Source organism: Pseudopipra pipra, chromosome 5 (assembly GCF_036250125.1).
Source record: "Pseudopipra pipra isolate bDixPip1 chromosome 5, bDixPip1.hap1, whole genome shotgun sequence".
Lineage (NCBI taxonomy): Eukaryota > Metazoa > Chordata > Aves > Passeriformes > Pipridae > Pseudopipra > Pseudopipra pipra.
In genome coordinates this window covers 61,799,074-61,826,868 of record NC_087553.1, presented here as the reverse complement: position 1 = coordinate 61,826,868, position 27,795 = coordinate 61,799,074, and the positions used below count along the sequence as shown (strand labels likewise).

Sequence of the window (27,795 nt, the reverse complement as noted above, 5' to 3'; positions counted from 1 at the left end):
TATGGGTGTTAGAGTGCAGCAAATAGAACCTCTGGCATCTGGGGAGGGATGAGTTTCAACAGTGGTAGAAACCTTGCCTAGAGGTCAGTTTAAGTCAGAAAAAAAAAATGTTTCCTAGCAAGATGTGAAGGATAAAAAATAGCTGTATTGTTTCCATTATAAAGTCATTGTTGACATGTGTTTCAGAATAACTTTACAGCTGATGAGATGGGAGCAGAAATTTGAGAGTTGGCATAATAGATAATTCTTCCTTAGGGAGGACTCCTTGTAAAAGCTTCAGAGAAAACAGGATAAAATATAACTCTTGGGATTCTCTGGAAAAAGTTGGGTTTGCATAAGGGGGTTCGGGTTTTCTTGGTTTTATTTTCCCAGAGGCCACTTCAAGGCTGTATCCAGTGCTCATTGCAGGTAGGTAACTGAACAGATACAAGGGAGCACAATGTTGGGCTCCACAAACTACCACTTTCTTAATGGGTTTCTCCTGATTTCCATTACAGGAAACATGATATTTCATCTTAGTTTCTGTTCCCATGGCTTCCCAAGTCAGTGGGTTACTTTGAGGGATCTGCTGATGGAGATCTTCTGAATTGCAGCATATGCTATGAAGCCAGTGTTTCATGGGAATGTCTTGAATATGGTTACAAGATGCATTATTGCCACATAAATGGAATCTGACTTTGTAGTGTGTCCGCTGCTTCTGGGTTACTGTTTATGTCTATAGTCAACAATAAAACAGTAAATTTTGGGAGCTCTCAGACTTGGTGTCCTTGGGAAGATGAAGCATTAAGGTATTATGGCAGTCATCACTTGTCCTGTCAGGTGAAAAACAGCAAGTGAGGTTCATTCCTGATCTCTTCTGAGCTGTTGTGCTGGGTATGTGTGGGAAATCACCTTTATTTCGTATGGTTTCACTCTCCATCATGTCATTGATGCTGACTATGCTTACTGCGTGTCATCAGCACTTCTGCTGTGAGAGGGCAGAAAGCCACTTTTCCAGCAGCCAGAGCACAACCTGTGTTTGGTAGTCAAGGGCCTTCATTCAACATCTGTATTTAAGAGAGGTAAACTCAAAGCGAGCAAATACCAGTTGGTATTGTTCTGTAGAGCAGAATGTTTCACCAGCATCTGGTCTGAGACTGCTGGGGAGTGCATATCAGTACAGTCACTGCAGATCAGCAGATATATTTTGGATCTCTGTAATCTGTCAGAGAGAAAGCCCAGTGGAGGACAATTAAAAAGAACATTATTAAGTGAAGCTGGATGCACATATTTAATGGCAGCACTATTAAAAAAATCTCTTTCTTTTTTCCCTTCTGCTCTCTTTACTCTGCATCCTCTTCCCAAAAATCTGCCAAAGCATTGCCAGATTTTCATAGGAAATGTTTCCACCATGAAATTAAATACTGGCTATTACAATATACATGTTACAGGTTCATCTCCACAAATCAGTTTAATCGGCATGAGAAATGTGCCCTGCTCATATGGCAAAGAGAAGGGTGGAGGAGAAGACTGGCTTAGGTAAACTTTCCCCAAACCTACTGTAAAACTCATTTGAAAAGGATGTTTATGTTTTACTCAGAGCATGGTTTGACCAATGTAGAACACAGAAGCAGCCCTAACTGATCAAGATGAATCCCAGTAATGGCTTTTCAAACAACACACTGTGATCAGATCGATTCATGCACGTGGAAGCAGAACCTTGGGGACTACAAGAGAGTTTTAAGCTTGGGGTTCGCAAACATTTCCTGATATTTTCTTCTCTGTAGTTAGAAAGGGGGAAAAAAATCACTCATAAAGAACAACAGAAAACCATGCTAATTTCTTTTGGGATTTTGTTTTGCTTCTATTTTTGGAAGTCTGATGACCTTCAAATGTTTTAAGCAAAATGTTTACATTAATATTTTAGGAGCACTGCTTTTTACTACTGTCAAATCCAGTTGTGCTTCAAGAACTGCAGAGTCATAGGCACATCTTACTCTAAAAGAGTAGAGCAGGACTTCAATCCTGGTCTGAGAAACTGAGCAAACAGGCCCGACAACTTATTCTAGCGAAAATTGGGTAAACAACCTAAGTGGTACATAAAGGTTACCACATGAAGGAATGACACGTGGTAAGGCTCTACTAGAATGTTTGCTGAATTCCAGTGTTTCCAAGTCTGTTATGTTTACTTACACATTATACACATTTGTACTTATGCAGTGCATTCACCTGCACACGTGTGTATGTAGATACACACACACTCTGCTGCCTGCTGTGTTTTTTCTGTGAAATAAGGCTTTTACTTTTCCTGTCTCTGGACTCTTGGGAGAAGCAGTCAGTCTGAGAAGAGCTGGTGTTGGTACAGGTTGAATACATGAATTTTTGTTGATGACAGGGCAGTAGTGGACTTTTTCCAAATTACCTTTCCTCTGCTGACGTGTCAACTGGATACCTTCCTTCAAAGCTGCACTGTAGCAGTTTTATCATCAAGTTGTTTACAAACAATTGTTGGCATTGAACTGATGAGCTTTAAAGGACTATCAGGATGTCTATAAAGCACATGCACTGAAATTGGGTTTATTTTGTAAGCTCTCTTGGGAAATTTTTTATGATTAGTAAAAACCCAGCTCAGTTCTGATAAAACCTTCCCATCCTTTCATCCTAAGGAGCCTCAGTGCTGCACCCAGAAGGGGTACAGTCAGTGCTACTTGCAGTTTGAGCTCTTGGATGTAATGAGCCTACAGAATCCAATTAGGAGACCAGACGAGGAGGGTGGAAATTACAGCAGCCTGCTACAGAGCAGGCTGGATTGGCCATGGGATCCAGCAGTTGAACAAAATACGGTTTTACACAGTTTTTAACAGCGAACGCTTTCAGAAAATGTTTCATTTTCAACTGATGTTTATTTGAAGACAGTGTTACACAAGGTAAACACATTTTTCAATTCCTGACACTCTCCCAGATGAAATCTATCCCTAGGTTTGCTCATGTGAACAGTGCTCTTACCTGTGGCAGTAGGAAACATTGTACAACAAAAGTGTGAACATGCAGAATAGGTTCAAGATCCAGTTGGGGCTCAAGCACCCACTTGCATTAAACCAGTTTTGGAACAAAGGCCTTGCAAAACTCCTGTGAAGACTACAATCACAGGATTGTTTAACTTCATACGTTTAAGTAGCCACTTTAAGCCAAAAGAATTGTGCAAGCTTAAGATCAGCATATACAGACATGATCTGCTAATTTAGGACTGCACAAGGGCTGATAACCTGATTATGTAGTCATACTTGATACAAACATTCAGGAATACAGATACCTTCTGATCAAGTTTGGTTTTCCCAGACTAGAAGTATGTCATACAATCTCTTCCCTGACCTTACTAAGCTCAGTATGGCTCAGTACCAAAGTAGTCTGGCTTTTGACCCTGGTCTTGAGGACTTCTTTGAAGCAGGTCCTGAATGTGGCTCCTGATTCTCAGAAGAGAAACGTTTCAAAGTACTTTTAAATCCAACTTAGCTATTTTTCTGTTTATGCACACTGAAGTGGCTGAGTCCAAAGCTGTATACTACAGGCATGCACATATCCCTGATTATATTTTCAAATAAATGTCATTCAAAAGTATGCATCTGGAGAATAATGCATAAGTAATAATCATTAGATAATGATTTGATTCAGTGATACATTGTCGATTAGCATATGTAGCAAAGTGCTTGGGATTTCAATTAATATAACCCTGATAAAATATCTAAGAGCAGTGCTCTTGACATTTGATCAGTGCCATGTTTTGAGTTTCTGGAGAAGCCTTAAAGGTTAGTGCTATATTTCATCCTTCCAAGTTCTGCATTCGAAAGCTCAGTCCCATGAAGCATCACCTGGTGCCAAGGAAAGGCAGCCATTATTTAAATTACATTCTGACATAAGCTGTGCAAAAATCTCTGTTGCAATCTTCTTTGCAGACAAAATCAGTGCCTTCAAGAATGGCTTAAATCAGAAGAAATAATTTTGAAGACAGGTGCAAGATGAGGGGGGAGAGGAGAAGGATCCCTGGACTGCAATTTGGCCACCAAAAAGAGCAAATGGAAATAAATCCAACTTGGAAGGGCAGAAGGGGAGGTAAAATATAATTTTCCACCCACAATAACATCGTCTGGGAAGTAAAGAAACAAAAAAACAGGGTGGGATTTAGCATCCACTGGAGAGATTTGATGGGCCGAGTCAAAATATCGGGAGACGGGGACTGGAGGGACAATGGTTGTAGGACATCTATGGGTGGAAGGATAACTGCCCTGCTTAATCCAGTTATTGGGCATTGGGACAGTGCATTAAACCCTCCTCTGGACCTTATGTTCACTTTCAGCCCAGCACCACCCTGGCTGCGAGGGAAGGATGATGGGGCAGTCATTAGGGACAGTTTGTGTGTGATGTTCTCCTTCTCCAGAGCCTGAGCTGGCCTGGGGAGAAAGCCTTGAGAACAGCACCAAAGTGTAAACAAGCAAACCTTGTCTGCATCTTAGGGAGTGCTGAGCAGAGGGGCTCACACTGAACACCTGCTGCAGCTGTGGGGTGACTTCTTCCCCAAGCTGGAGGAGACACAGGGAAGGCAGAACACCACAGAAATATCACTTTGGTGATACCTTTAACGGGAAGGCTGAGCCCCTGGCACTAGAACTGAGGGCAGTCTTGTGACATGGCAGTGGGAGAATATCTGAGGATCATTTCTGATGAAATACTGGGGCAGAGTGTTCACTAAGAGCCAAGGAATGAGCTGCTGAGAACTGATGGAAAGCTGAACACTGGCTGGAAACAATACACTGTCCTACAGGCAATTGTTGTGACTCAATGGATGACATAGTCCTTGTCCCAAAATTCTGTCCTTCGTGGATTAGAAAATATATATGTAGGAATACTAAAAATACCTCTGCCTCCCTCATGCCTGCCTGACAAAAGGACATCTCCAGCAGGTACACCTACGCAGCAGGCACAGGTCTTGCAGAGAAGATACGTCTCTGTGCTTGCACTGTTCATCCTTACACAGCAAGAGATGGTTAAAAATAGCCTGTACTACACAAACCTCTTAAGACCAGTCAAGGAGAACTTACAAAACCATCTCAGGTGCCTTTTTACTTGTGCAGCTGTGTATGTCTTGTTTTTCTGCCTTTATACAAGTCAAGTGCTTGGAAGACACAATTTGTGGTGTGGTTATAAGGTACAAAACAAAGCATCAGATGTCCCCCAAAGACATGATTTTTAACTCTGCTTTTGAGGCTGCATCTGATGAAGCTGTAGAGATTTTTTATTTTGTCAAGTAAAGCTTTGTCAACTTTATTGCTATCATGTAGTCAATAAACCAAGACTGGTTTCTGAAGCAGTTCAGATATAATAGCTGTTGTTTTTTTTCAAATGCAGTATAAAAGGCTTGGAAGAACAATTCTTGGATTTCATAGAATTGCATTGCAGAAACAACTTTTGCACCTTGCTAAAAGTGGTGAAGAAATCTGAAACAAGACATGGGATAAACATGTATACTTACAAGGCTTAAATGGTCTGAGCTGGGAAAGGAAATACTGCTGTATTTGAATATACAGTCCTAATGATACAGTAAAGAAGCAAGAAGCCTGTAGAAGCAGGTAGCATTTCTCACTGAACCAGACTTCTAATATCTGTGACCTTTGAAAGAAGAGTTTTAAGCAATAGTGATGACATCTGGTTTGTTCTCATTCCTGAACCTTCTTGTCTGTAACAGCACAGAATAATCAGAAATGCCTTGTACTCTTGGCTGGCTGCTTGCTTTTAAATTAGCATTCCAAGTCAAAATAGAGAATTTTGTTAAACACAGTCACACAGACTGGCAGATTTTTAGTTTCTGCTCTTCAGTCTAAAATTCTTCAAAGCCTTAGTCTTCTCAAAGGAATAATTAAAAGGAAAAAGTGGGTTTGAAGTGCTTGCAGAGATAGTCCTTGCAGAGGAGAAAGTTCTTATGTCTGGACTGCTTGTGCAAATCTAGTCTCAAGATTAGTTTTTAGTCTCAGGAAATCTCAATATCCTATTCCATCAGAAATGGGTCTATCCAGGCTAAATTGCTGTGCATCGAAAGGACAGGATCAAGCAGCTCATAGGGGTACTGACAGCTTTGAATTGGGCAGAATGAGAAGCTTTCATGCCTGAGGAAACAGCTGGGTGCCCTTTGGCAGCTCGGGATTCACGTCAGGCTGAAAGTACTAAGAAAAAGTGATGGGCATGTGTGCAGTGGCTGTACCCTCATACTCATAGGCTCTCACTCTCTTCATACAGACACACATGCACATAGATGTGGGTGCATATAAAAGTTTATCATTCATAATTACATTATTTACATGTTATATATATTATATGTCATCTGTAGTAGATATACTTTTTATTTACAGGTCTCCCTATAAACATATGGGTATCTGTCTATGTGTACACACACACACACACACACACACACACACACACACACACACACACACACACACACACAAACACACACACAGTCACAGCATTATTTTAAATTCCAGTGGTACTGGAGTTTCCAGGGTCTCATGGGAAGGACACAGTAATGCAGCCAGACCCTGTGTGTGATGTGCAGAGCCACACAATCTTCTCAAGAAATGTTTGTTTACAGTCTACCAGGTAAACTGTTACATACAAGGCTGCAAGTACAACAGACACTGATTTGGCAACCCAAGATTGAAGCAGGTGACAATGACAAAGATTTGCCTTAAAGAAACTCCTAACACATGAGAAGCTTCAAAGATCAGAGCATCACATTTCTTTTAACATAATCAAATGGGAGTGTGATGCAACCCACATTGACAAGGGATGAAGTAAAAGTGTGAGTGTTCCTTGGCTACTGGCAATGGGGACTGCACTGATAGCTGGTGCCATGTGCAGGAGCAAGGAGCTCATCACACAGAGCCAGATTTGCCAGCTAGCCCTTCATCCCAGCTTCACAGTGCAGTGGCAGATATTCACACAGCTGGCTTCCTGCAAACTGACCAGTCATGATGCCCTCTGCAATTCCACTACACAGGCTTGGAGATTACAACAGGGTTCCCAAAGGGAAATAAGGAATACGATTCTACAGTTTACATCTGGCATATCTTAAATATGCCGTAGAAGTCTGTTCTGCTGCTCAGGTACATACTGAGAGCCACAGAGCCAGCAGCTGTGACACAGTAGGTACCACAAGCACTGGATCTCCCCAAAGGGGAGGAGGAGTGCATTGGTTGCCCTACAGCCACTAGAACAAATTGCATTCCTTTGTAACATTTGCGGAGATGTTAAACATTGTACAGCAAGGTATGAAAATATGCTAAAGCCAAACTTTGATTTTCAGATTTGCACAGGCCTGAGCTGTGTGATTACCTTCAAACATCAGGCCAGGAAGAACAGTGAAGATAATTTGCCTGAGTCCTCACCTAATTCTACCAAATTAGTTCTTGATTCAGTTCCAGTAACTACAGTTGAATTTGAGGATATCTTTCAGAAAAAAATTGACTAAAAACTTCTCCAGGGATGGCAAATCTATGACAAACATTACCCTCATAGTGAAAATAATTATATAACATTTCTTGCTTTAATTTACTTATAAACTCTAAATACAGAAGGTTGTTTTATCTTTACCTGTAACACCAAAACTCTTTGGCAGGGTCTTACAGACATTTTAGAGAAGATAAGTAGATTTTTTTCTCTTCTGTAAGAGGTTCTTTAGGCCTTTAGGCAGTATTTGTCTGTGTTGAACTGTATTGAACTTTCTTTGATCTTTTTATATCCCTCTTGGAATGTGAAGTCCAGGACTGGACAGCACATTCCAGCTGCGTCCATGCCAAGTGTGGAGGCAACAAACCTTACAGAGGTCCTGCTCAGTGACAAGCAGGGGACTACATTCAAGATCAGCATTGATTCTAAAGGTCCCAACATCATATTGCAATTTCATTACAGCTGATTATCTATCAGTAAATCCTAATCTCTTCCAGAATTACTGCTCTGCAAGACAGAACACCTTCTCAGGAAAACACAACTTGTGGGTTTTTTGTGACTAGATACATTCTATTTCATTTTACCAAACTGAAATACATGTTATTTGCTTGTGCCAGTAATATACCAATTCCCCCAATATTGTCAATAATGACTGTTTTCTTTTGGATCTCTCCTGAAAAAAACAAAGATTGAATGTCAATTTTGTCTTATCTTTTATCTCAGTCAGAATACAAGCAAAGCTTCCCTACATGAATCTAACTGTATCCAACCAATCGAACATTACTTCTAAAATGAGAATGTAATATCTTTCATAAATCTAGGCTGTGCAATACTAATCCTTTTACCTTCCTTTAATTATTTGTCAGTGGATCACCTGTTCTTCCAATATTATTGGAGATGGGCAGGTCAGTAATTAAGGCATCAGCGGGGCAGAACAACGAATTCCCTCTGTGGTGGGCAGCAGGAAGGCATCATGGGCTCATTCTTTCCCATCTGCCCTGCCCACAACCCAGGACCCCATTCCAGCCCTCTGAATGCAGCTCGACCCTGCCCTGCAGACCCCCAAACCAAGGATCCCATGGCCTGGGGCTGCCGAAATCCCTGGTTACATTCCAGTGACCCTACGGTTTCCTCACTGGCAGCTGTTCTGGCCAGGCTACTGGTCAGCGTGATAGTGAGGCCCTTCCTTGTTTCCTCCTGCATGCCACCGCACAGCAGCCTCCACTAATGCTGTAGGCAGCTTTAGAGTGGATAGCCTTCCATGTACCCCAGCAAAGAGGCCCCCATGCTCCAGCCACATCCTCGTGGCCTCCACAGCTTGTGAGCACCCTGCTCCCACAGCAGAGGCTGAGCAGAAAGGTGCCCAGGAGGGCAAGGTCCTTGACGTCCAACAGAAGACTTCTCAGGATGGATGTAGAGGAGCTTTTGAAGCCAGAGGAACACCTAGCTGTTCTCTGTCATTTTGAACTGCCTGTGATGATTCCCATATCCCCATCCCAGCCTGGTGGACACCCTGTAGGGAAGAGGAATGGTGTGGGCCAAATGTGCAGCCATTGTGGCTGGGACTCATGAGAGTCTTTCTTTCTGTGCCCCAGAGAGAACCTGCCTCAACGAGTCCTCACCACACCCAGGAGCAAGCCCAGCAGGGTACCACAGGCTGCAAATGGACGCCCTGGCAGTGCACTGTTTTCTTCCAGACCCTGGCAGGGCCTGGCACTGTTCTTGTACATTCAAAGATGTTGCTAACCAGAGTGGGCTGCAGGTGGAGATCATGGCGATATCCTCACTGTGGACATGCTGCTTTGCCTGTGTTAATGACTGCAGTCAAATGTCAAGAGTCCCAGAGCAACTGAGCTGCTAATTTTGTCTAGCAGTTGCTTGTTCATACCAGAATGGATGTGGAAATACAGTAGCAGTGGTAGGACAATGTTGATGTCTTCATGGTGTGTGGGAGGAAAGTGAGAGGAATGGTTCCGTGGGGAGGAGGGGCACAGCCTGTGGGCTAGTGCTCTTCCTGTCCTCAGAGCAGAGAGCACAGGGGCTGAGTAAAGCCCCACATCTGCCCCACTCTGGGTCTGTATATTGCCCTGGCTGGCAGACATCTCTGGGCAGGCTCTATCTGCTGCCTAGGCTGTACCGGGCTGTGCAGCACATCTGAGGGCACATGGAGGAGTGGTGGCATAAGGTGAGGGTGTTACAACATCCCACAAGCAGGCAGGAGCAGCCTGTGGCAGTCGTGCACATGGGCATGGAGTCAGCTGGAGGGAGGCAAGGACATAGCTCTCTGCAGGGACAGTGCTGATGAAAGTCAGTCCCCATTCATTTAGCTGTTTTCTCTCTCTTTGTAGACATACACACCTAAAAGACAATAAGCGAAACATATATATATTCATATATATAAACAAACACATCCACATACTTCATACACACACGCACATATCCTTTCCAAGAATAGTGTGGAAATTCTGTTTGCAGTTTTCTGGAGTTCCCACAATCAAATCACTCAGAAAGGGGGTGGCTTAAAGCTGTGGTCAGAAAGCAATTTCTTTTCAGCTATTTTTGCCTTTTCAGCTAGTCTTTGATAAATTGAGTGGTGTTTGCTTAAAAGTAAATGTCATGGTTTAACCCCAGCTGGCTACTGATCCCCACAAAGCCACTTGCTCACTCCCCCTACGTGGGGTGGGGGAAAGAATCAGAAGAGTAAAAGTGAGAAAATTCATGGACTGAGGCAAAGATAGTTCAATAGGTAAAGCAAAACCGCTGTGCACCCAAACAAAGCAAACCAAGGAATTCATTCACCACTTCCCGTGGGCAGGCAGGTGTTCAGCCATCTCCAGGAATGTAGAACTCCATCATGCATGATGGTTACTGGGTAAGACAAAGGCCATCACTTGAAACATCCCCTCCTTCCTTCTTCTTACCCCAGCTCTATATATGGAGCATGACACCATATGGGATGGGTTATCCCTTTGGTCAGTTGGGGTCAGCTGTCCCAGCTGTGTCCCCTCACAACCTCTTGTGCACTCCCAGCCTCCTTGCTGGTGGTGTAGTGTGGAGGGCAGAAAAGGCCTTGACTTCATGCAAGCACTGCTCAGCAATAATGAAAACATCCTTGAATAATCAACACTGTTTTCAGCAAAACTCCAAAACATAGTCCCATACCAGCTACTGCGAAGAAAATTAACTCTACCCCAGCCAAATCTACAGAGTAAGGCAACATCTATTTGCCAAAGAACTAGTTGCAGAAGTATTGCGAGAAGGTGGAATCAGGGAGTAATAGAAAATGCCCCTCTTCATATTGCTGTGATGCCAAGGGGAATGTTTCCTCCCCCACTGCCTTTACTCTGCTTCTAAGAAGTTGTTGGTGCTCAAATAATACTGTACTAGTGTGTGATGGCAGCTTGAAGTTCTCTTCTTTGGAGGCTTCATGCATTTAACTGGAGGGGTGGCCAGGGCAGCTTCCAGGAGGTGGATGCTGTATGCAGGCATCCCTTAGGACTGAGTGTGCATGGAGTTGCCCTGACTCTGCAAATCCTCCAGACCAAAAGTAGAAATATACAGTCATGGTCCAGAGCAAAAGCAATCAAATCCTCTGTAAGCTGCCAAAAACAGCATTAGCCCAGGTTGTTCCCATGAGCAGGCTGGTGTGGGAGCCCATGCAGGCAGCACTGCTGCAAAAACCTTAGGAAAAGCCACTCCTGGAAAGAAAGCACTCACTCGTGATTTTCCTGATGAGTGATGTCTCTTTAAATAGGACTCACTCCCAAAGAAACAGCCTGCCCTGGGACCTGGCAAGGAGGACAAGGCGACCAGCTAAACCCTTCACCTCCATAAGGGCTTTGTCGGGATGAAAATGTTGGGACAGGGTGCCATGGTCCTTGCCTGAAAGGTCCAGTCAGGGCACTGGTGATGGCAGACCAGAGCCTCAGCAAGCTCACACCAGAAGTCAAGCTAAGGGTTGTCATGTAGAGGCTGTGCACAGTGCTCATGCACAATCTTGGTATGGACATCCCTGGAGAAGGGGAGCCCTTGTGAAGGGTTTGTGGTCTTGGAGGTGAGCTATAGGGTCATTCCCAGGGAAGGCCACTCCTTGGTTTATGGTAAGAATAATGAGGGTTGCATGTCCATTGGAAATGGGCTTTATGTTCACTTTACACAATGAAATTATGTGATCTTTTTGGTTTCCAGTTTCTAGTCGCTTGCCTTGTCCGTGCCTTTCTCCAATACTGTAGGCACCTTCCTCCAGACAAGCTCTGGCATTGCCTGAGAATTTCGTGGGGCTGTGAAGCCCCCAGGAAAGCCCCTTCTGGCCGATTTTTCCAACAGGTTGCAGTGGACAAGACAGGGCTGCCAGCCCTCCAGGGACCCTGCCACCACTGCACCACGCAGCATCACACAGATCACACTGAGCTCCTCTACATTGCAGCCAGACTGGGAAAGCTTGTCCTTTCCCCTGCAGCCCCCAGAAAAATGTGATACAGGGCATTTGGCCAAGACCTTGTCACCCCAGTAACCCTTCTGTTATTTTGCCGGTATTGGCAGGTGGCTTTGCTAGATGCAATGCTCAGGGTAAATGTCAATTTCCCAGACCCTGCCATGTGCAGGAGTGACCTGGGCAGAAAGCAGAAGCTGCTCCCTGTGCTCTCCCCTCTTCCCCACGGATGAGCTCAGCTGCCTCCTTCCCACTCTGCCTCCCTTGACAATCCAGTCCAACTCCTGCATCCGGCATTTTGCGAAAGAAACTGTCTCCTTTGATCTGCTGATCTTTGATCATCTGGTATAACTAAAGATCATGAATTAATGCTGCTGTCACCTCACAGTGAGCCCAAGTTCCAGATATTCTGTTTGGTCTTGAGGTGCTCTGGTAGTGACATTTTTATGATTGGTTAAATAGCAACTGTGTGCAGAGAGCAGGGTTGATGGGAAGGTGACAGTAGTCCCTGTTGCAAGGATTTAGCTAATTATAGAGTAGCACTCCTCTGCTGAAGTGAATTGTCACAGCCCTGCTGGAAAGCACAAGCTGTAAAAATTCACATCAGCGGAAGACACTTCCCATCAGCCAAGAATTTGCTGTAGCTTTGTCTCTCATATATAAATATTTATGTGGATGGATCTGGCTCCATCTTGCAATTTGACAGTCTATGAAATACCTACAGTTTCAGACCTCCTCCTCACCCCTCTGCCTCATTATAGCTTTAACAGAAAGTATTATAAACAACAGACCTATTGCCAGACATTAGGACTTTTATTTGATTCCACGACATCCAGATCATATTGCTATTGGCAAAAATTAACATGCCTCTGAAATTGCCTTTGTTATCCTTGTGGATATAGGCTACAGAGATTCATTCTGAAACATCAAGAGATCGAGAAAAAAACTACACATTTCATTTCGAGTTGAAAACTTCCTTTGTTTAGTGTCTTCAAGAGAGCACACAAATAACACATTACATTTTTAGGGCATTGGCTGCTTAAAGCCTAGAGATCACAGTGGATATTGGAAGAAAGAACAGAAAAAAATGGATCACTATTTTTTCAGATGTTTTCTGAAGGAGTGCTTGTGAGCATGGGTGAGAGAAATAGAGACATGGTATCACAGACTAAGTCATCTGGAGGAGTACCTCTGCTCAGTACCAGGCTGAGGCACACAAATACTGATTTTTTAAATATATTTGGGCCTCCAGCTGCACCCCCAGGGAAGACTGGGGCTGCCCCAGGCTGTCAGGAGGAGCTGCTTAGTGTTCGTGTCACAGAAAAGCCGCAGACATGGCTCCAGCGTGGGCAACCTAGGGACTGACTCAATCCAGTACCCTCACAACACAGCATTGTGACTCATTAAATGCAGAAATGCTGAATAGCAACCTCTTTTACCTAAGGTAAACATAGCAAATTTAATTCCCTTGTGCCTCAAAAGAGGATTTGAAAGGATATCTTCCAGGACCAGGAAGTGTGCTGGCAGGTTGTGGGTGTACTCTCGTGCTGAAGCTGCCTGATGGCATAAAAATGGGTATTAGACATCCCAGGGATGTTAGAGAACCAAGGACACTCATGGCTGGCACTGATCTGGAGGTCATTGTGCTCATCCAGGCCGGGGAGCCCCAATTTCTCCTTATTATTGCCCAGGCTGTCCCTTTGTGGTAGCTGACCAAGTCTCTGGATAAAGTGCAGGAGTAACCATGGGGAGAAGGACTCAAATCCCTTCTTCCTCCTGGGCAGGTGCTTGAAAGGGGTCTGGCCAGGATGGAGTCAGCTTTCCTCACAGCAGCCTGTACAGTGCTGGTGCTAAACCAGTGCTGATAGTACACCAAGGTTTAACTATTGCTGAACATGCTTGCACAGCATCAAGGCTTTCTCATTTCTTTGCTCTGCTTTCCCCCAGCTAGTAGGCTGGCAGTGGGCAAGAGACTGGGAGGCAACGCCACTGGGACAGCTGGTCTGAACTGGCCAAAGGGATATTCCAAACTGCATAACATCATGTCAACAATAAAACTGTGGAGAGGAAGAAGAAGGGGAGGTTTGGAGTTTCTAAGGGTGCTGTTGCTCAGAGGGCAGCTGGACATTGCTCTGCTTGTGGGAGATAGTGACTGATTTCCTTTGTGTTACCTGTGGGGTTTTTCTCCTTGTTCCTGCACCTGTTAAACCGCCTTTATTTCAAACCACAAGTTTTCTTGCTTTTGTTTTCCCTATTGGGAAGGAAAACCATTTTAAACTGGAATCAATGGAGTAATGAGAAATATTCTCAAGTGCAGAAAAGGACACGTCCAAAGAACAGAAGAATTAAGAGAAAGCAAACCAAGGTCTGTAGGAATATGATGTGTTACATTTGAAGGACCAAGGATGTGCATCTAAATTTCCTGCAAAAAAAGAAAGCTTTGGAAATGACAATGGCATGCATTAAATATAAGTTAACACAAAGTATTGAGAGGAGAATAGTGTACAATAGTTCAATTCACTGAAAAAAACAAGCATGAAGGTTCAATTTTGATTCTCTATTTCAATGTAATTCTAGAAAGAGAAAATATATTTTTCCATGAAAAATACCGCACCACATTAATGATTCCTTCTTTTCAAAAGCAAGCGGGAGAATGCGATGTGACAGGCATAAATGTGTGTAATGTCTAAGAATTCTAACTTAAAAGATTTCAAAGTAGTGACAACTCAAAACTCACAGTAGTAGTAAAATCACATTCCTAAGATGCTGAGAATAATTGGATTCATATTTAGATTTGAATTAAACTATGAAAGCAGATAAACTACTCAGTGAAGAATATCAGTACTTGCCAAGGACAAAAACTTGTTTGCCTTATGTGAATATTATCATTCTACCTCCATGAGAGGGGGAAGGGGAATGGTCTGGCAAAAGGTGCTAGTATGAAATCTAGGTTCAATTCTTTGTAGCTATCCCCTGTGCAAGTAATTAAGCTGCACGACACCAAAAGCATTTTCTTACCTAACTCCCATCAGACTTTCAGTGAGAGACAGGGATGAGTCAACCACTCCTCATCTGGGCACCGAGCAGGTGCCTGTACTCTCTCCTTGGTGTTTCCACCTTGGCTAAGCTGCTGGGAAAGCCAATTGCATGAAAACCAAGTGCACTCTGGGCTGCTGTGATTTAGCTTGAGAGAATCCTGCTGCTGACACCTGCCCAGCATCTACAAGAGCCAAACCATCAGCGTCTGGTTAGACAGCAACCTTGGTACATGCCTCCTAAGGCACTGGTGGCCTCCAGCTGGTTCCAGCAGTGATGGCTCTAGAAGAGAAGGACTGGAGCCACCACAACTCCCATGAGATGACAGATCACAAAAAAATGAGGCTTCTCAGTACAATTCCTGCAGGAAAATAGGGTGTCAGGATTTTTTAGTAATTCAGATAAAATCATGCAGGACTGGAGCAGATCTCAGGAAATCAGCTGATCCAACCTCCTGCCCAGCTGCCCTTATAACAATTCTGAACAAGAGCTACAGAATGTTTTCTTAAATAACTTCCAGGGATGAAGGCGCTTCTGTAGGGAGCTCAATGTGTGCACAGTGTTTAAAGTGATGCAGAGAGCAAGAGACTAGGAGCGTGGCTAATTCATGCCAAAGCTCAGGAGGAGATCAACCATTTGAGCGCCCAGGGATGGGCTGAACCACACCAGGTCAGAAGTTCAGCAGTGCTGGAGCTAATCTATAATACAAAGTCTGGGAACATGTCACATAAGGGCATTCCAGAAAAAAAAGTAGGACTGGGTCCTAGTCACAGTCCTATCAGTTATTTCTTGTCATCTTGAGCAGCTCCCCTCTGCACTTCAGTTTCCACACCTGCAAACCACAGCAAAGAGCATGTGCCTACTTCATCATATGCATTTGCCATCAGAGCTAAGAGTCATTTAGTGTCATTAGTGTTGTCTAATTTTGTGTTATCTTCAATAAATATGGATGCGGCAAGATATGCTCACAGCCAAAAAACTTTTTATATGCTTTATTGCCCTATTTAATGAGACCAGGTGGAACAGCAGGGTCTACTTAAATCATCCTCACCCTTCGAAGGGTTTCAGCAGTATTTTCCTTGTGCAGCATGAGATTGTGTTGCAGCATTGACCACCAATCCCTCTGAGAGCAAACATATTCCTTGCCTTGTCTTGTTAATAAATGCTAGAAAATAAAAACATCTTCACACGGCTTAATCTCCTCCTCTTCCTCAGTCACCAATAAAAATACCTTCCTGACTTTACTGGTAAAGCATTTCCTGAGTCACTGGAAGCCACAAAAGGCTTTTCTCCCTGAATTAAAATTGTAATATATTATGCAAGCAATTCAGCAATGGAGAAAGAGTTAGAAACCACAACAGAGCATGACACCACAATAGAGTCCCACACAGAATACACATGACTTTGCACTTTTTTCTTCAGAATTATAAAAGAACTAGCCTGGCCAGTTGGGTTAGCCAAGATTTAAATCCCTATGATATTAAATGACACAGCCATGACACAACAGGGTTTGCATAATGGCTTTTTACAAATTTGCAAAACGACTTTTCTAAATGTTGGCTCTGGCTATTTTTACCTCATGGCTAAACTCTAACTCTGTAGGAATGCTGTTCCACTAAAATATCAGATGTTTCACAGGTAAACACTCATCTGGGAGGCTGTGGACCATTTTATGTTTATGGGCCCATATTTTCCCCAACAGATGTGGGATCCCCCTGTGACAAATTTAAGCTTTCTGACAACAGGCTTCCCTTTTGTTGATTACTTACCTTGTAACAGTGGGATTTAATGGGCTGCAGGTTGAAAGTTGCTGATTTAAATATCAATCAATTTAATTCTGCAGAAGGATTTCTTTGCATTTGTCATACTGCAAGAGAAAGAGGTCAGCCCCTGCAGGCTGTGGGGAGGAGAGGGGTAAAGGATTAACTTACATAGTTATGGGGCTGTTATGGGTGGCTCCTTTCCAGGATTTCATGTTTCAAAGATCTTCTGGGATGCAGGGCTGACAAGACCAGAAGAGTATCCAGGGGAGACAGCACCGGGCACCCCCAGCCCCACAACAATCCCTTTGCATTAAGCCTTCCTCCTTCCAGGAATTACACCTGAGCTGTGTGACCACAGGTGCAATTCCTGGGTCCCCTTTAGGCCAGCATCATTCTGGCCATGTCTACCCGTGTCTGCACCTTTCTCATGGTGTTTCCTCCTTGACTGCCCTCTTTATCTGCCTTTTGGGGCACTACTTTTCCCCCAATCCAGTGCGAGGGGACTCAGCCACAATCTGCATCTAGTCCCAGCTTAACTCTGGCTCCACAAACAAGCCAGCAGTTAGAGCATCATCTGAGATGAAAAATGTGATGTACTCTGCACCACCCCTCCACTCCCAACTTTTGTAGACTCTTGGCCTGCAGTAACTTTGAGGCAAGTACCAGGGACATTCCCTGCACATGAGAATGTTTTCCAGAAAGGAGTTAGTCCCCAGAAGTGGTGCTGTTTTCCCACTCTCCAGCTGGATTTATGCTGGGGCTTCAAAACTGGAGGTGCAACATGAGTGTCCAGTGAGAGCTCATGGGCTTTGACACAGAGGTGTTAGCACGGGAGCAACTTCAGGAGAGACCTTCACTGGACCACTAGTCAAAAACACATATTGCAGGTAAACAGTTGGGGGGGGAGGGCCTAGGATTTGTTTGCTCTTCTCTCTGTGTCTTATCTCCCCCTGTTTCTGCAATGTTTTCTTGCGTGGCATATTACTCAGTCCTACATTGCATGACAAAAAAATTTGAGACTGCACAAAGTTATGAGTCGGTCTGCAAATGGGACTTGTACCCCCAAAAAATTTACCCATGGACCCACGTCCTACACACCATAAGGCAGCTTAAAGAAGCACCAGCCTGAAATATTTGGTTGTTGCACAAATTCCAGGAAAGCGCTCCATGAACTAGATACCTTTGGGATTAGCCTATTACAAGTCCTTCCATCGAGGCATGTGATATAAAGCCTGATTTTAGGGTTAGAAACTTTCGGTCTAAGCTGCACGTGCAGTGTTGCGCAAGAGGATGTACAAGGGAAAGAAGCATTGTCAGACACTGGCCAGCAAAACTGGCTCTTTGGTCTGGAAAGTTCTGCCTCTGGTTTTGAAGTTGTTGCTCACAATCATCTCGCAGATTTTACTGATGTTTTGTGAGCTTTGGCCCTGGAAATATTAACTACTGTCAATTTGTTTGATATGCTGTTGCTGCTCAAGGGTCTGAGTACTTTGAACTTTGACCTGAATAACACAGTGAGACTTCTGTTTGGGAGGAGCTAGCGAGCACCTTTCAGCTCCTGTGTGATCTGAGTCACAAGTGAAACCAGAAAACGTGTGGCTGGAGTTAGTTGTATAACAGCAGGGCTGTGTTACACAAGTGCCAAATCCTCTGCCGAAATCAAACAGGGGACTTGTAAATCAGGGGACACCACCAGCAATGATGGGCTGGTCAGCAGATTGCTGTCAGACCTTGCTTACTCATTGACTAAAAAGAGCTGCCAAAATGGTGCTTTGCCCTTCCTCTCACCTTAGGCCCTGATTCAAATGTGTTACAAAGGCAAGGAGAGTGTTTCGGGTTGTTTTGCTCCACTGTTTGACAAGGCAGCAGTCAGCTGTGGTTCCTTGTGGAGCCTCACCACCCCACTGCACATCAGGGCTGGAGTGGTGGCCCCAATGCAGGGCACGGGGACAGGTCAGGCCATGCCAGCGATGCATTGGCACTGTCAGGGCTGGAGGCAGAAATTCTAGGCACAGCAGTGGGATCACTTGAGAAGCCCCCTGCTCCCACACCACAGCCGCACTTGGGCTGCAAGCACCACAGGCAAGGCTTCACCTGGCAGCTGTGAGGGATAGTTCAAAGCAGTGTTTGCTTTCAGGTCGCTTCAGCAGAGTTTTCAGTGATGCTGGAGTGCTTCCTTCCATGCTGATCCATGTGCCTGGGGCAGGAACCCACTCAGTTGCACCTGCAGGATAGGTGGATATAGCTCCTTGCTGCTGGGGCTGGGCAGGCTCTTTGCTGAGTTTCCCTTGGGATGAAGCTCCTGGGGACTTTAATCCATCCCTTGTCACCTCCTGCTGCTGTATGATGCTCAGAGTTTCTATTTTAAGCAGAAACAGTTGAAATGAGTATGTCACAGTTAAGGTGACTCACTGCTCAAGAACACATTCCTCCAGGTTTTAAAAGGACACCATAATCTGGTTTTGGAAGCCTGAGCAGCCCCACTGTATGCTCCAGACGTTCCTGAGTAACTTGTAGTAACCCTCTGTGGAGGTTAAGGCAACTCTCTTTAAAGACAGTTCTTTCAGAATGAGAAAAGTGAAATTACCCTGTCCAAACAGATGTGAGAGGACTGAGCGAGGAGGACCAATGTGGTTTTTCTGCCATAGAGATGTTTCAGAGCACTGTGAGCTGAGGGACCAGTGTTTTGCAAACACAGTGCCCTGGGATGGTCCTGGCAGCCCCTGCTGCCCACCAAGCCACCACCCCCTGCCCAGTACGATGGGTCAGAGTCCCCACACACCTCTCAATGCCTCCTTACACATTGCCATTTTCTCCCCAACTTGTGCTGAAGGGAGCAAGAAAAACTCTGAAGCATCCACCGGGTGCTCAGGGAGGTCACTGCCTTAGCCCTGCCATGTCTCCACCACAGGTCTGTTATCAATGCTCAAATATTGGTTGTCGGCAGGAGGGCTCAGCCTGTGCACACCCTGCTTGCACCGGTGCATCCTGAGTGCCGAGGAGCAGAAGGGCTGCTTTTCTGGTTTGGTAGCCTTTTCCACTCCCTTGGTAGAGGCCTGAGCAATGACAGTGTTGGGTGGGGTGACAGGGGATCAGGACCCGGTTTTTCTACCATAGCTGCAGAATAAAAAACATGCCAGCATGAATCAGCTGGTGCACAAAGGCACTTAGGTCACCTGTGTCAATGAAGCGTAACTCTGGCATTGTTTAAAGAACATCTGCCCAGTGACGTGCAGGAGTCTGACAACAATGAATTGAGGTTCAGTTTTCACTCGCTAAAGGGCTTTACAGGTGTCTTAAACCTCCCTATCAAGCCTTGCTGAAAGATGTGCTGCGAAGGCAGTGATCTCACAGCAAGAGGCAGTGGATTAGTCCAAATGCCTATGCCATAATTCCCACTGCTGGCAGCCTGGTGTATGCCTGCAAGATAATTGGCACATAACATCAGGGCATGGAGCAGGTCTGCAGCCCATGGCACTGCTGTAGGTCCCCCTCGAGAACCCCCCATGTGCCGTGCTGCCAGCTGGAACAGCTTCTGTAAGAGAGCAGGGAGCGGGGAAGCCTTGGTGCAGTGATCCTGACTGTAGGAGCACCGGGCATAGAGGAGCTAGCGACCCACGGAGCAGTTAGCCTGTGTGTGCACTGGGATACCTTGTAGCTGAGATACCCTGTATCCACAGGACAAATTTCACCATAAGTTGTAATCCTGTGGGCAAGCTCCCACTTGGTACCAGCAATTGCACTGCCAGTGTGGCCTCGCCTTTGTCAAAAAGCGCAGCAAGAAGTTGTGGTGCTAACATCCTTTCTGTTCGACACAATGAAAATGATGAGCAGAGTTGCTATTTTGTAAGAAAATCTTGTAACAGCTCAAATCACCAAATTGGTGAAACCTTCTCTGTGGAGGGGTCGATGTGCTATAGGTGAGTGTACAGCTCGGGGTTCCTGGTGTCTGAAGGGATGCATCTATGCTCTTTTATATTTATAGTATTTTCTCCATGTTATGATTTAACTCTAGCTGACAACTAAGTACGACTCAGCTGCTTGCTCAATTTCCCCCTCCTTCTTCCCCTCACACTAGTGAATGGGAGAAGAATCAGAAAAAAGTAAAACCTGTGTGTTGAGATAAAAACAGTTTAATAATTGAAATAAAATAAAATATGGTGATGATAATAATAATAGTAATAAAAAGAGAAAGAACAAAGACAGAAAGAAAGGTATAAAACCCAAGAAAAAGAAATTATGCCCAATAAAATTGCTCACCACCCCAAGCTGTGATCAGCAGCTCCTGGTGAACTTCTCTCAATTTATTTACTGGGCATGATGTTCTGTGATATGGAATATCATTTTGGCCAGTTCAGGTCACCTGTCCTGGCCATGCTCCCTCCCAGCTTCTTGTTCATCTGCTCACTGGCAGAGCACAGGAAACTGAAAAGTCCTTGATTTAGGATCAGCACTATTGAGCAACAACTAAACCGATAATGTGTTATCAAAGTTATTCTCATACTGAATCTGAAACACAACACTGTACCAGTTAATATCCCAGCTGAAACCAAGGCACTTTAAATAAACAGGATTCTAAATGATACTTGACAGAATCTGAGTGCCTTTCTTATGGGGTACACTATGGACCAGCAACTAACTCCCAGTGCAGCACACTGGGCACTGGGTGTCAGGCTGGTAGGAGGCACGCTGCTCCCATGAACGGGGCATCCTTGAGTGACAGGGGAACAACCAGGCTTTTCAAAGGATATTTAGCCCAGCATCAGTCCCAGAAAGGTAATTTTTCTGAGCTGGCATAGTACCTCTGGTAATAACAGTAGTGTCTGGCACATGCTTACACACCACGCTCTGCTAAAATGGGCAATGGAAGTGCCTTTTTTGACTGTCAGCATGGATGAATGTTCCAGTTTTTAAAAAAGGAAAGATATTATTAGAGGTGAGCAATAAAGAAACTCCAGCATATGGCAAACCACCTCTTCCACAAAGCTTCCAGTGTCCATGTTCTCCGTACCTGCATGCTAGCCAGATTTATTTCTGGGTCAATCCATGTGATATTAAATAATTTCCCATGCAAAGGTGTTTTATTACTCCACTGCCTGCAAAACTCAAAATATGTTAAAGCTGATAAACAGTATATGGGGTCTCTAGCTGTCACTGGTGATCACTCCCTGGAAGCCAGGAAAGCACTCACCACAGTATCCCTAGTTTGCAGCTCTTAAAGGTTTTGGCTCCAAGGAACTTAAACCAAAATCAGATCAGCAACTGTAATAATTACATCCTATGGCTGCTACCATTGCTGTCAACTGTTAGAATACAATAAATAAGAAAATAATAATAATAAAATAAAATAAAATAAAATAAAATAAAATAAAATAAAATAAAATAAAATAAAATAAAATAAAATAAAATAAAATAAACAACATGAAATGAAAACCTCTTGAGAATATTTTTTTCAGGAAATATAATCACTGCACTGAGATAGTATAAATGCATTCAAAAAGACTCTTTTGTCTGTGACATAAGGAGGTTTGTTCTTGACCCTCTAACTAGGACATACTACTCATTGTGCTGTTCATGTTTGTAATAGGTTGTCACTACATCATCGCAGGAAGAAAATAAGGCTCCCTAAAAGAATAACATTTCCAAGTGGAAAAACGTTTTGTCTTCCATCACTTCTTACATATGCATTTACAGAATGACTACTCAGAAGAGTCTTTCCCTTCTTCATCTTGTATTTTAGTAGTGTCAGGACTTTATTTCCATTTACTGTGGGAGGAGTGTCAGGAAGTCTACTGTTTTTCCCGGTGTAAGTCGAGCTCTTCTGTCTCATGATAAATGAAACTGAAAATACAGGGCAGTGTGAACACCACATTTTGGCAGAGGTACTCAAGGCCAATCAGAGGATCTGGAACTATTCGACTTCCCTCCTTTTCCTCTTCACTGCTTCCCATTCTGGCACATTGCAATCTGAATCTCCTGAATTTTACAGTAAAACATTGAATCACATGTACTAATCGATGGAAGGGCAAAACTTCTTAAGGCTGTCCACAGTCTTCATGCCAAAACAGATGTGTTTCCTCACTAAACCCAGTTATTTTATGACTAAGTTCAGGAGAAGCCACCAATATAGTGAAACAAAACCGTGCTGAGCTGCTGGGAAATTGGGCTACTGCTGATCTCATCAGCTTTGCTGCAGGCTCACATGGTAATGCACTCAACATGTCAGACCCTTACCTCTCCACTTCCCTTAGTTGCCCAAAACATGCCATGACTATGACCTCAGGTGCCAGATGGACTTCTGAGAGGCTAATTCATTAAGGTTAATTCATTAAGGTGAGTTAAAAAAAAAAAAGGTAAATGGTGGATATATATATACAAAGTTTTTTTCAGCAGGTATTTAAAAATTTTGATAGAAATTAAAGTAGGTAACAGATGAAAGAGAGAAGAGATTTTATCTTAATGAGAATGCTTTTTCAGAACATAGCACACTGCATCTGTTTCTAACCAGATTTCAAACGTACTTGTATTGGTGCAGCTTTTATTCAAATGCTGTTGTCAAGGGAATTTCTTAGAGCAAAATGGTACAGCAGGTAGGTTAACTGATTCTGTATTAGCCAATAGTCATAGCTAGAAAGAGATGAAAATTTTCTAACAGAGTGGTGTGCGTGGGAAAACACCGTTGTGTTGAATCCCAGAAACCCCAGAAAACAGGATGATTTCAGTGATATTTAATAGAGAAAAAATGTAAACATTCATTTGGGCAAGGCTGGAAGTTCTATTTTGACACTGCCAGAACACAACATTTTTATTTCATAGTCTAATAAAGATATTTCAACATTCAAAGCAATCACATTCAAAATATTTCAACATTCAACATGAAAAATTTGAATGCATATAAATATTTTTTAATTGTGATCTCATTCTGATTCTTCAAATTGTGGGCCTTCCTATCCATAAGACCTGAAGATTCTTGCTCCACATTCTGCAAGTGAGCTGTCTCGGGTTGTACCACATAGCTCAACACAATGCCTGGAAAACCGAGCTGACGTTTTAGTGAGGAACATGCACTAAAAGCTTTGAGTTGAAAATTAAACACATGATCATGAGTTACTTTCACTGGAATGGCACCCAAACCCAGCACTGCCTGAGGAACTTCATTCTTTTCCCACTGTCCTAAGCAACATTTCTGTTGCAATACCAAAGTGCAAACCCTGGCTCAACCTCTACTTTGCAAAGTTTTCCCAGATATCTGTTTTGGCTGAGAGTGTAGGGCAAGACAGTTATCTCAGTCAATATTTTAGAAAATTATTAGGAAAAAAATTGTTGTTGTAATTGTAGAAAAAATAAAATCCCTGCTGACAGAGCACTGCAGGTGTGTCCTCATTGCTGATCTGGCCTGAGGCCGAAGACCAGGGCCTCTCCCTATCTGTGCCTTACATCACTGAGGTTGGATCAGGACACTGGCTTCTGGTGAGGAAATAAACTCTTTTCTGAAGTGGGGCCAGAACAATCTTTCTTCAAGGAGTCTGAGTGGAACACCAGAGAGATCAGCTAAAGTTCTTGGGGAAACTGGTGTTGCAATAACAGCAGAAACCCCCCCGTTCCCATCTGCTGGGGGTTTGGAAGCCCAGTTCATGTAGACAAGACCCTGTAGAACGGGTCAGATGGGTTACCTCTAGGCTGTTACAGAGATGCAAAATGTTTCTATGACCCTTCTGTTAAACAGCAAAGGCCTCAGGAGTTTGGCTTGATCCTAAAGTGAATGGTGCACATTTCTGATTTCTCAGACATCTATGAGAGTGAAAACATCTCCATTAGGGTGCTCCTCATGTAGGTTTCTTCTTCAATATCTGTTCCTGCTGCAAGAAGGTCTCTGTGCCTGTGTGGCTATAACACGCAGCATCAGCATGTCAAAAGCAAGTGTGTTTAAAAGTAAATCCTCTTCTACTTTAGGCCATACAGCATTTGTCTACTTCTTACCGCATCTTCGGGGGCACCAGTTGATGAGCAATTTGTGCTTTAATTTACAGGAACTTAAATGCCAAAGCCATGCTCATTATCTGACAGAGTGAAATAAGCTGAAGCACTCTGCAGAAGGGGAGTGCAACATGCCTGGACAAAGTAGAGGGCAGGAGACAACAATTACTGGAGACAGGCACTTTGGGCTCCTTTAGCACTGTCTCTCTTCACAGCAATCCCAATGCTACCTCACCTTTTTTTATGCATGTTTTCTTATTGCTAATCAAATAGCACAATATAGTTCTATCACTGCTCCCACACAGCAGAGCTGTTCACTTTGAACCAGCAAAAACATATAGAGTCTCCATGCCCAATTGTTACAGCCTGAATCCTTAGACAAAAGGAAAAATTCAGTCAGAAGTTACTAAATAGCTTATTTGTTTGGGGTTTGGCTTTGTGTTTTAAAGTGGCTGGATTCTCTTTATCCTTTTGCTCAGTTCTACAGATTCTTCTGAACTGCAGAGCCAAAAGCCAGCCACACAGGCCCACATACCACAGGAACAGGAGAGCCACCAAGAGGGATGTTTTGACAGCTAATGCTGAAATTGCAACATCAGCCATGTTGGTTTGCTTTGAAAAGCCTTAAGTGGTGTTTATGCTGAAAAAGCATATGTAGTTAAACCAGCCAGTCTTTCCCAAAACTTCTAAATTGTTGCTTCATTTATAAATCTGCTCAAGGCTTCAGGTAGCCGAAATATATATGTTTTGGTGGTCCTTGATAGCTATGTATGTCCCAGATGGAGACTATCTAGCCAATACTACCCAAATATTGTCTGGGGCAGAAAGACAAGGCAGCAAACCTTCTCCAGAGCTAGTGATGAGTCCCTGGAATTCATAATCAAATTAGGGACTGGGTTTTCTTTGCAAGTAAGAGTGGGAACATGTCCCTGTCCTCACCTTTCACACACCCAGCCTACAGCTTTCATGAGTGGTTGGTGGTGGTTGTACAAAGGATGCACAGTGCAAAAGTACAGTGCCTAATCCCCAACTTTGCCTTTCAAAACACTTCTCTGCATCTCTCTTCCTAGAGACCAGGACTCATTACTAGGTAGAACCTGTATCCTCCTATGGACAGATAGCCAAGGCTACTTATGATTCCACATTTTTGTAGAAGTATCCTTTATTTTTCATATATTTCAACACATCGTTCCATCGGTTGATTACCTAAGTTTTCCATTTCAAATGAAAATATTCCTGCAAGCTGGATATCTGGAAGAAAATATCATTCCGTGCCATGACCAAGCAATCCAGAGGACCAGAATTCAGAGGGTTGATTCCAAGCTGGCGTATGCCAACACTACTCTGAGAGAATTTAAGAGACCTCTGTGGCATTACTTGCAAATACCGCTGGAGGAATGAATCAAAAGATCATTGTAGAAGATGCTTTTACCTACTGAAACAAGGATGTGTTTGTGACCCATTGTTAAAAATAAGCGGCTTTGATTAGTCATTTGGGTTTGCATGGGATCTTTAATGGAATTTGTTCAACTTGAACATTAAAATAAAACACATACCAAAAAAACCACCTTGCAAAAAAAATTACTAAATGTTTCACTACAAGAGAAAGGTGACACAGCTGGACAACAGCTCTAACAGTGTTCCCTGCAAGAGTAGGTAGAGACTAATAGTGGTTGTTCAGTGACCTTTATAAAATATATTTGGCCAGAGATAAAGGCCTAGTCAGTGAATGTCCATGTAAAGTAATACTCTGCTTAAATTTGAAAACACAGCAGGAGGTAAATGGTGACAGCTGTAAAGGCTCAGATATGGTCTGCAAAGGTGTGGTTGGCTACATTCACACCTCTGGAGGCCTCTGTGGAGAACTGTGAGCTGGTTCCTCCCTGTTAACATACTGTTTCCCAACAAACCCTGAATTTTTCTTTTCCTTTTTTAAAGGAAAACAACAACAACTAACAAAAAACGCCAAACAAACAAAACAAACAAAACCCCCACAACAACCCCACCTTTGTGACGTGCTGGAACACGGAGTTACTGCAAGGAGCTGGCTCCTGTGCCGCGATGCCCGAGCCGGCGCTGACCCCTCCAGCCGTGCCTGACCACCGAGGAGCCTGTTCTCCCTCCTGCTGCTGCGCTTCGTTTCTGCTACACCTCACATGCCACCTAGCGGCTTCCCAAGTGGAAAATTCTTTTTAAAACATGATTTACAGACGCCGCTTCTGCCAGGTGTTCTGTGTGTCTCCAGCTCGCTGCTGAAGAAGTGAGTTGAGGCACAGCACACGTAACACACCCCTGGCACCACTGCAAACCTGCCCCGTAACAGCCCATCCCTCTCGTCAGCCCCAGCAAGTTCTCACTCCTCATTGCACCCTCAGACTCCCCCAAGAAATTTCCACCACTTTGGCCTGTCTTTACATCTCTCTCTTGTTTTCCATCATGTTCAAAGCCTTCACGGAGCCTGCTCCCCTTTCGCTCCCCGCCTTATCCCTCTGCCCCACCACCTTAACCAAGTATCTGGTGGAGCGGAGGTTGTACATTTTACTTTTAAGTATTCAGTGATGGTGGGCACTTCCCACAAAATTTATGTTAGTTAAAATCCAGCTTTTCCAAGAAAAAAATAAACCAGAAAGGTTTAAAGTGGTCTTTCCCTTTCCCTCCTCCTTACTTCTTATATTGGTCGGGGAAGATTTTATTGTTCAGTTCACCTACTTTTTGTTTTGTCCTACAGCCATTTTTATTCAGACAAAAGGTGTTATACCTTAAAAACACCAGAAGGTGTTAAGCTTTCAGTCAGGACATTTCTCCAAGAATCAGGAAGTTTTGGTTAAGAACAACGTTCTGTCTTCAAAAGAGTTATTTTGATTAGTTTTGCTCCCTTCTCAGCAAGGTCGCCTAACCCCTGTATTAATAAATACCTGTGTGCCTTGGTAAGCCCCTAAGTGCTACCAGCAAAGTGAGATGATGTCTAAAGAAGAGGTTGGTGGAAACCCCTGAAGGACTGCCAGTACCATGGTCTCTTGGGATGAGTCCAGCTCCAGCCAGAATGCCTGTCAGAGGACACAGAGCACATATTTACATTTATGAAAGGAAGAATTTTGTCATCATTATATC

General features: G+C 43.8%; 2 long non-coding RNA genes across 2 annotated transcripts; one reads left to right on the top strand and one right to left on the bottom strand.

Annotated features, from left to right (window-relative positions):
- The first annotated feature begins 372 nt into the window (after window positions 1–372).
- LOC135414955 (uncharacterized) lies at window positions 373–748 on the top strand. The gene is made up of 2 exons (XR_010430917.1): window positions 373–408; window positions 498–748. It is a non-coding gene; the product is annotated as an uncharacterized LOC135414955 (long non-coding RNA).
- A 2,114-nt stretch (window positions 749–2,862) lies between these two features.
- LOC135414956 (uncharacterized) lies at window positions 2,863–27,488 on the bottom strand. The gene is made up of 2 exons (XR_010430918.1): window positions 26,691–27,488; window positions 2,863–9,834 (listed from the first exon to the last, which is right to left on the bottom strand). It is a non-coding gene; the product is annotated as an uncharacterized LOC135414956 (long non-coding RNA).
- Window positions 27,489–27,795: the final 307 nt, after the last annotated feature.